The sequence below is a fragment of the Crocuta crocuta genome, unplaced genomic scaffold (assembly GCF_008692635.1).
Source record: "Crocuta crocuta isolate KB4526 unplaced genomic scaffold, BGI_CrCroc_1.0 scaffold159, whole genome shotgun sequence".
NCBI lineage: Eukaryota > Metazoa > Chordata > Mammalia > Carnivora > Hyaenidae > Crocuta > Crocuta crocuta.
Window position 1 is genome coordinate 2,639,546 of NW_027533263.1, and position 10,755 is coordinate 2,650,300.

Sequence of the window (10,755 nt, forward strand, 5' to 3'; positions counted from 1 at the left end):
CATAGTTTGTGAGTTTGAGCCCGCATGGGGCCCTGTGCTGACACCTCAGACCTGGAGCCTGCTCAGATTCTGTGTCTCCCTCTCCCTCTGCTCCTCCTCCACTCATGCCCTGTCTCTCTCTCTCTCTCATGAAAATAAGTAAACATTTAAAAAATAAATAAAATTGACTAACTCATCATTCAGCAAATAGTTTTTGATCATCTACCATTACTGTCATTTTTTTTAAGTTTATTTATTTATTTTGAGAGAGAGAACATGAGCAATGGAAGGGCAGAGAGAGGTGGAGACAGAGAGAGAATCCCAAGAAGGCCCCACTCTGTCAGCACAGAGCTGGATGCAGGGCTTAAATCTATGAAGCGTGAGATCATGGCCTGAGCCAAAATCAAGAGTTGGATGCTTAACCGACTGAACCACCTAGGTACCCCCCCATTACTGTCATTTCTAACATATTTTAAACCTGGACCAGATCAGTTTTATCACCCTCCTCTATACAACGAATTTATTATTAATAAGAATCATAAAATAAAATGAACAATAATAATAGCCAGAAAAGGAACATGAGAACATGAAAGTGAAAATTTTGTTTTATTGAACTTTATATGTATGTAATCATGACATTTATAAATAAATAATAAAATTAATATATCAGGACAAGAAAGGAAAGAAGTAATTGATAGTTTTTATTTACATTAGTGTATTTTTTGAAAAATATCAAAAAACTTACACCCATATATTGGTTTGTTCATGAATAATTATATTTTAGCTTGTTAAATAATAAGAATAATAATTTTAAAAGAATTAAAAATTGTAAGGTATTACTCAAATTCAGTAAAATACTTTATGTATAAACTAAAATATGAACTAACCAGATGAAAATGTTATATCCTATAGTGTGCATTCTATTTAGCTGTTTTAAATTGTGATCATAAATGAAACTTTAAATGATTACATAGAATGAGAGAATAGAAATCATAGTGTATCTTAATCCCTACAATCACATGCTATCATTTCTTTTGAATCTACTATTTAAATTCAAGAATATATTGTACTACAGGAGTCTGAGATGCAAACTGGTCCCCAAAAAAGCTGCAATTCTAAACTGTTGTGAATGTACACTTAAAATGCCTCTGTATAGATTAATCTGCATTTTTTGAGAGCCTGCTGTATAACTGGGAATTCTCTGAATTAACTTTTATGTAAAATAAAATGTTTATTGAAGCATAAGTAACACATATGAAGCTTTCATTAGTGCCAGTAATGGCAACATCGGTACAGCATTTATATCCACAAAAGAATTTGGGAGGGAGTATTCGATCACTGTCATTATTAGAATTCAATACTAACTATAATAATAAAAAGCAAACCAAGTCCTAGTTTGTTTTTATTGTTGTTTTAAAATACATCCCCTTATTGACTGAACCAGGAAAGCACTATCCCTACTGCTCTGCCCTTTTTACACGGGTGCCTACTATGAGCCAGGCATGGTATCAAGTGTTGGCATGCCATGTTAGGCAGAATAAATGAACTCCTGTTCTCATGGCACTTCCAAGTTATTGGAAGATCAACAGAGAATAAGTAAACAAATAAGAATTTACAAAATTAAAGGACTATGAAGGAAATTCACCAGATTCAGAGAAAGAATTACAAGAAGTTTATTAAGCAAAGAAGGCTCATGTTCTTGGTACTTGATGAGCAAGAGGGAGAGGAGTGTGAATTGAAGCTGGCAGATAAGCAGACACCTGACCAGCTTTGAAAAATTAGGCTTTTATTCAAAGTGCAGGAAAAAAGTCCAAGTTTCAAGCAATGGAATCACATAAATTCATGTTTCCAAAAGATTACTCTGGCTATTATGTAGAGAAAGATAGAATTTGGCAAGAATAGATGCTAGAAGACCTGTTAGGTTGTTTCTTGTCCTGGAGAAAGATAATCGTGGCTTGACCTCAAAAGATGGCAAACAGAGATGGAAAGAAGATAAAGATATGTCTTCAATAAGAATGAATGAAAGTGAGGAATGAGGAAAGGGAACTTGTCAAGAATGAGGCCCAGGTTTTTGGCTTGTGTAACTAGGAATGCTCGTGATTTTTACTTAATGGGAAGTTTGGTAAGAGGCAGGTTTCCTAACAATGACTTGATCTAACATGCATCTCTCCATGATTTTCTAGCTATTTTGTTTTTTAAAGACTTTATTTTGACAGCAGTTTTAGGCTCACACAAAAATTGAGTAGAAAATACAGAGAATTCCCAAAGACCCCCTGCCTCTCTTCCCCCACTGCCCACTCCACCCTCAGCCTCTCCCATTGCCAACATCTCACATGGGACTGGTACATTTGTTAAAATCAGTTCATCTACATTCACACATCACTATCACCCCACATTAATACTTTGCATTAGGGTTCACTCTTCTTGTGCATTCTCTGAGTTTTGACTAATGTGTAATGAAATGTATCCACCATTATAGTATCAAACAGAATAGTTTCACCACCCTAAAAATCCTGTGGGTTCTGCCTATTTATCTCTCCTTCTTCCTAACCCTTGGTAACCAATGAGTTTTTATTGGTAACCAATGAGTTTTTATTGTTTCTATCATTTCACTTCCAGAATGTCATATCATGAGAATTATACAGTACATGGCCTTTTCAGATTGGTTTGTATTACTTAGAAACATGTATTAAGTTTTCTCGGTCTTTTCATGGCTTGATAGCTCATTTCCTTTTAACATGGAATAATATTCCATTGTCTGGAAGTATCACAGTTTATCCTTGGTTGACTTCCTGGTTGCTTCCAAGCCCTGGCAATTATGAACAAAGCTGCTGTAAACATCACGGTGCAGGTTTTTGGGTAGACATAAGTTTTCAATTCATTTGGGTAAATACCAAGGAGCATAATTGCTGAGTCATATGGTAAGAGTATATTTAGTTTGTAAGAAACTTCCAAATAGCCTTCCAAAGCAGCTATAACATTTTGCATTCCCATCATCAATGGATGTTGCTTCACATCCTTTCTAGCATTTTGTGTTGTCAGTGTTTTGTATTTTCACTATTCTACTAGGTGTCTTGGTATCTCATTGTTGCTTTAATTCGGAATTCTCTAATGACATATGTTGAGATCTTTTCATATGCTTATTTTCCATTTGTATGTCTTCTCTGGTGAGATATCTGTTCAGGCATTTTGCCCATTTTCTTTAAATCAAGTTGTTCATTTTCTCTTTTTTGTCTTTTTTTAAAAAGTAGGCTCCAAACCCAGTGTGGAACCCAACGTAGGCTTGAACTCACAACACTGAGATCAAGACCTGAGCTGAGAGCAAGAGTTGGACACTTAAGTAGTTAAGCCACCCAGACACCTCAAGTTGTTCATTTTCTTATTGATAAGTTTTAAGTGGTTTTTTTTTTTGGTAAATTTTCTTTTTAAAAGCATTTTAAAGAGTTCTTTGTATATATATTTTTTTCATTTTTAAAAAATTTAATTTCACTATAGTCAACATATAGTGTTATATTAGTTTCAGGTGTATGATATAGTGACCCAACAATTCTATACATTAATCATTGCTCATCGTAAGTGTTCTCTTTAATCCCCTTCACCTGTTTCATCCTCTATCCCCTCACCACCCCTCTGGTAACCAGGAGTATAGTTAAGAGTCTATTTCTTGGTTTGTTGCCCTCTCTCTTTTTTTTTAATTTGTTCATTTGCTATGTTTCTTAAATTCCACATATGAGTGAAATCATATGTATTTGTCTTTCTCTGATTTATTTTGCTCAGCATTATGTTCTCTAGCTCTATCCATTTTGAGTTTATGGTATAAGAAGGTGGTCCAATATCTTTCTTTATTTAGCATATAGCTGTCCAGTTTTCCCAACACCATTTGTTGAAGAGACTGTCTTTTTCCCATTGGATATTCTTGCCTCCTTTGACAAAAATTAATAAACCATATAGTTGTGGGTTTATTTCCGAGTTTTTTATTTTGTTGCATTGATCTGTGTTTCTGTTTTTGTTTCTGTTTTTGATTACTACAGCTTTGTACTATTACTTTAAGTTTGAAATTCTGGTACCTCCAGCTTTGTTTCTCTTTTCCAAGATTGCTTTGGCTATTCAAGGTCTTTGCTGGTTCCATACAAATTTTAGGATTATTTGTTCTATTTCTGTGAAAAATTCTATTGATACATTGATAGGAATTCCATTCAGTGTAAAGGTTGCTTTGGGTAGTATGGGCACTTAACAGTATTTGCTCTCCCAATCCATGAACATGGATTTATTTAATTAATTTGTTTAATTAAAGATGACACATTTGTTTCTGTCATCTTTAATTTCTTTCGTCAGTGTTTTATAGTTTTCAGAGTACAAAGTACTTTTTTTTTTTTTAATGTTTTATTTATTTCTAGGAGAGAGCGAGAGAGAGACAGCGTGAGCGGGGGAGGGTCAGAGAGAGAGGGAGTCACAGACTGAAACAGACTCCATGCTCTGAGCTGGCAGTCAGCACAGAGCCCGACGCGGGGCTCGAACCCACGAACCGCGAGATCATGACCTAAGCGAAAGTCGGATGCTTAACCGACTAAGCCCCCAGGTCTTTCACTTCTTTGGTTAAATTTATTCCCGGATATTTTGTTATTTTTGATGCAATTGGAAATGGGATTGTTTTCTTAATTTCTCTTTCTGCTACTTCATATTAGTATGTAGAAATGCAACAGATTTTTGTGTATTGATTTTGTATCCTGTAACCTTACTGAATTCATTGATCAGTTCTAGTAGTTTTTTGGTGGAGTCTTTGGGTCTTTCTATATATAGTATAGTGTCATCTACAAATAGTAGAAGTTTGACCTCTTCCTTACTAATTGTGATGCTTTTTAATTCTTTTTGTTGTCTGATTGCTGTGGTAGGACTTCCACTATTATATTGAATAAAAGTGGTGAGAGTGGATATTCTTGTCTTGCTCCTGACCTTAGAGAGAAAAAGCTCTCAGGTTTTCACCACTGAGTATGATGTTAGCTGTGACATTTTCATTTGTGGCCTTTATTATATTGAGATATATTCCCTCTAGACCTACTTTGTTGAGGATTTTTATCATGAATGGATGTTGTACTTTGTCAAATGCTTTTTTTTTTCCATTAGTATTCTACTTTATTTTTTTATTTTTTATTTTTTTACAAATAGTTTATTGTCAAATTAGTTTCCACATAACACTCAGTGCTCATCCCCATAAGTGTNTATTGAAATGATTATATGGTTATCTTTTCTCTTGTTTATGTGATGTATTTCACTGATTGATTTGCAAATTTTGAACTACGTTTGCATCCCAGAAATAAATCCCACTTGATTGAGGCTAATGATTTTTTAAATGTATTGTTAGATTTGGTTTGCTTATATTTTGTTGAGAATTTTTGCATCTATGTTCATCATAGATATTGGCCTGTAGTTCTCTTTTTTTTGTGGTGTCTTTATCTGGTTTTAGTATCAGCGTAAGTAATGCTGGCCTCATAGAATGAATTTAGAAGCTTTCTTTCCTCTTCTATTGTTTGGAATAGTTTGAGAAGAATAGGAATTAACTCTCCTTAAATGTTTGGCAGAATTCAGCTGTGAGGTCAATCTGATCCTGGACTTTTGTTTGTTGGGAGTTTTAAAATTATTGATTCAATTTCATTGCTGGTAGTTAGTCTGTTCGAATTTTCTATTTCCTCCTGATTCAGTTTTGGGAGATTATATGTTGCTAGGATTTTATCCATATCTTCTAGGTTGTCCAATTTGTTGGCATATAATTTTTCATAATATTCTCTTATCTCTTATAATCCTTTGTATTTCTGTGGTATTAGTTGTTATTTTTCCTCTTTCACTTCTGATTTTGTTATTTGACTCTCCTCTCTCCTCTCTTTCTCTCTGTCTCTCTGTCTCTCTTTCTCTCTCTCGATGAGTCTGGCTAAAGATTTATTAATTTTGTTGATCTTTTGAAAGAATCTGCTCCTGGTTGATTGATCTGTTCTATTAGTTTTGTGGGGTTTGTTTGTTTGTTTGTTTGTTTTAGTTTCTGTCATTTGTTTCTGCTCTAATATTTATTATTTCCTAATTTCTCTTGGTTTGGTTCTGTTTGTTATTTCTCCAGCTCCTTTAGGTGGAAAGTTAGTTGATTTATTCGAGATTTTTCTTGCTTTTGAGGTAGGCCTAAATTGCTTTAACTTCCCTCTTAGAACAACTTTTGCTGCATCTCAAAGATTTTGGACAATTGATCTTCATTTTCATCTGTCTCCATGTATTTTTTGCTTTCCTCTTTGATTTCTTGGTTGAGCCATTCATGGTTTAGTAGTACGTTATTTAACCTTCATGTACTTGTGTTCTTTCTAGATTTTTTCTTGTGGTTGTTTTTTTAGTTTCATAGTGTTGTGATCAGGAAAGATGCATGGTATGACCTCCCTCTTTTTTAATTTGTTGGTACTTGTTTTGTGCCCTAACATGTGATCTATTATCGAAAATGTTCCATATATACTTGAAAAGATTGTGTATTCTGCTATTTTAGGATTGAATGTTCTGAATAGAGAATCTGTTAGATCTATCTGTTCTAGTGTATTATTCAAAGCCACTGTTTCCTTGTTGATTTTCTGTTTGGATGATCAATCCATTGATATAAGTGGAGTGTTAACATCTTCTACTATTATTGTATTACTACTGATTACTTCCTTTTATGTTTGTTGTTAGCTGCTTTATTTGGGTGCTTCATGTTGGGTGCATGGATATTTACAATGGTTATATCTTCTTGTTAGATTTTTGATTTATGATTATATAGTGTCCTTCTTTGTCTCTTGTTACGGTTGTTTTAAAGTCTATTTTGTTCATATAAGTCTTGCTACCTCAACTTTCTCTTGACATCCATTAGCATGAGAAATATTTCTCCATCCCCTCACTTTCAATCTGTGTGAGTCTTTAGGTCTGAAATGAGTCTCTTGTAGGTAGCATATAGATGGTTCTTGCTTTTTTATTCATTCAGTCACCAGATGTCTTTTGACTGGAGGGTTTCGTCCATTTATTTGCAAAGTAGTTATTGATAAATATGTACTTATTACTATTTTATTACTTGTCATAGTTTTGTAGTTTTTCTGTTTCTTTCTTCGCTTGCTCTCTCATGGGTTACCAACTATCTTTACTGATAAACTTGGGTTGCTTTCTTCTTATTTTTTGCATATCTATTACTGGTTTTTGATTTCTGGTTACCATTAGGCTTAAATATAACATCTTATGCATTTGCAATCTATATTAAGTTGATGGTCATTTTAGTTTGAACCCATTCTTTGCTCCTCTCTCCGTCATGATTTAGGCATATGGTGTCATACCTTACACCCTTTTATTTTGTGAATCTTTTAACTGATTTTTATAGATATTCTTAATTTTACTGCTTTTGTGCTTCTTACTTTTCTTGGCCCTACTTACGGTGTTTCCTTTATACTCAAAGTGTCCTTTTTAATATTTCTTGTAGGGCTGGTTTAGTGGTGATGAATTCCCTTAACTTTTTTTGTATGGGAAACTTTTCTATTCTGAATGATAGCCTTGCTAGATAGACTAGTCTTTGTTTCAGGGTTTTTTCTTTTAGCACTTTGAATATATCATGCCACTCGCAGCCTATGAAGTTTCTGCTGAAAAATCAATTGATTTTCCCTTGTAGGTAATTTTCTCCTGTTGGTTTTGAAATTCTCGCTTTATCACTACTACTTGCCACTTTAATTACTATGTGTCTTGGTGCAGACCTCCTTAGCTTGATTTTATTGAGAGCTCTCTGTGTCTCCTAGATCTAGATTTCTGTTTCCTTCCACAGATTCAGGAAGTTTTCAGCTATTATTTCTTTAAATAAATTTTCTGCCCCTTTTTCTCTTTCTTCTCCTTCTGGGATCCCTGTAATGTGAATGTTATTACACTCATGGTGTTGTTGGGTTCCCTTAGTCTATTTTCATTTTTTATTATTTTTTTCTCCCTCCTGTTCAGCTTGATTGCTTTCTATTACTTTGTCTTCCAGATCACCCATCCCTTCTTCTGCTTCCTTTAGTCTAGTGTATATTTAATTTCAGTTATTGAGTTCTTCATCTCTAATTAGTCCCTTTTTATGTTGTCTATTTCTTTATTGGAGATCTCATTGAGATCGTCCACTCTTTCCCCAAGTCCAGTGAGTATCTTTATTACCATTACTTTAAATTCTCTATCAGACATATTACTTTCTCTGTTTTGTTTGGCTTTCTTGCTGCAAATTTGGTCAGTTCTTTTATTTGGGACACATTCCTCTGTCTCCTCATTTTGCCTAACTCTCTGTGTCTGTTTCTTTGTGTTAGGAAAGTCAGCTGTGTCTCCTGCTCTTGAAAGTTGTGGCCTTCTGAATAAGAGATTCTGTAGTGCACTGCAGTGCAATGTCCCATGTTCACCAGAACCTGGGCTTTAGGGCTATCTGTTTTGTGTGTTGCATGTGCCATACTATTATGGCTGAGCTGTGTTTGCCTTCAGTCCAGTCATCTCTAATGGCTCTCTCTGCCTGTCATGGTCAGGGTTTAGTCCCTGTGTTGTTAGTGAGCCAGTCTGGAGCCACCTTTGACTTGAGTTGAGTCAGACCAGGCATTTTCTCAAGATGAAGTAGCACTGAACTATAGGGTGATTTCCCTGTATCTTCCCCTGAGAAGCTTTCATTGGTGGGTGGTGCCTGTAGTCAGACCTGATGCCTGCCCCCAGTCCACTGCTGGAGCCAGAGTTAGGCCAGTGTGTGATTATCTTCCCTTCTCCCCAGGACAGGAGTCACTTTGGAGTGGTTCTACCCTTTGTTGGAGCTGCTTGCATACTGACAGGCTTGTGGCACTGCTTTGGATCAGCTCTGGCCAAGGGCTTATTGCAGGGGAGGTCTGCAGGAGAATGTGGAGGTGGGGTGTGGAGTGCCAACAAAGTCCATGCTGATCCACTGCAGGAAGGGAGCTGCAGCCACTTGGGAAAACTCCTGCCAAAACTGCCAAGGCCAGCCAGGTTGAAGGGGGAAGACCAACAAAAGGGCAGGCCTGTGAGTGCTGTTAGCAAGCTAGGTGGAGAATGTGCTGCTATACTGGTTCCAGCAGGTGTCTGTGTATCCAGGTTGAGGGGCAGGGCAGGGAAATGGCACTTGCCAGCTCTTTTGTTCTTAGAGAAGTCTCCCAATTATTCCTGCCCCTCATGCTTGAAGATTAGTAAATAAATCTTTTTCCCATATACCCCAGGCATTTTTCAAACTGCTGCATCTATGGTGTATCTCAGTAGGGCTGGCATACAACAGTGGGGCTGTTTATTGTGCTCTCTTTGAGGACAGAGACTTGGTTTCCTATTGCCCTTTGGCTCTCTCTGATGTGAAGCTCCACTGATTGTAAGAACTCACAAGGTTAGGCCCCTCTCATTTTCAAAGCCAGATGTTATGAAGATTCACCTTCCCAGTGCAGGTCCCCCATGCCTGGGGGTGCCTGTTGTGGGGGTTTGCTCCTCTCCTCTCTCCACACCCACCATGTCCCTCCCTCCAGTGGACAGTCCTGTGGGTCGTTTTTACTCCTGACTGAGTCTCTACCCTTACTATACTTTTCTATGTGGCCTCTTTTCTACATTTAGCTGTGAAAAGGATCTGTTCTGTCAGTCTTCAGGTTATTTTCTGGGTTATTTATACTGATGTGGTTGTTATCTAGTTATATCCATGGAATGAGGTGATCTTAGTGGCTTACTACTCAACATCTTTCCTGGAAGTCCCTTAGGTATCAGTTCTTTATCAGATATGTCCTTTGCAAATATTTCTTCCCAGACTGTGTCTTGTCTTCTCATGATCTTGATTAGCTTTCAGTTTTATCTCTTCAAACCACTGTTTCATGTTTCATTTTAATTCAGTCAAATATAGAAATCTTCCATATTGTAATAGGCTTTCTTTTCCTTTTAAAAAATGAATATATTTTGCAGTACCTGACTGGCTCAGTCGTTTAAGCATCTGACTTCAGCTCAGGTCATTATCTCGCAGTTTGTGAGTTTGAATCCTGTGTTGGGCTCTGTGCTGACAGCTCAGAGCCTGGAGCCTGCTTCAGATTCTGTGTCTCCCTCTCCATCTGCCCCTCTCCCACTCATGCTCTGTCTCTCTCTTCCTCTCTCTCAAAAATAAATAAACATTTAAAAATTTTTAAATGAATATATTTTATTATTATAAAAGCAGTATGTATAATGGAAAATTTGAAAAACACATAATTAGGAAAGAGAAGAAGAACCTGTGAAAAACCCTGGCACCTGGAAGACTAGTGGCCTTGGGAGTATCTGGAAACCACACCCTTGGCCTGGGCAATTTGACAATATATGTCAAAACCCTAAAAAAGATACCCACCCTTTGACCCAACAATCCTTGCTTAGACTTGTATTCCAAGAAAATAATTGGACATGTGCCCAGAGTCAAATAAAGGATGTTCTTAATTGGAAAAAATTAGAAACAACCAATATCATTTTGCTAGGGTTGCCATAACAAAGCACCACAGACCAAGTGGCTTAAACAACAGAAATTTATTTCTCACAATTCTGGAGATTAGATTCCAAGATCAGTGTAATGGCACATGAGTCTTCTCTGTTTGGCTTTGAGATGGCCATTTTCTCCCTGTGTCTTCATATGGTCTTCACTTTACATATGTCTGTGTCCAAATGTCCTCTTCATATAAGGGGATGAATCCTACTGGATAAGGGCCCACCTAATGACTTCATTTTAACTTAATTACCCTTTTAAAATCTAAATTCTAAATAAAATTACATTCTGATAGT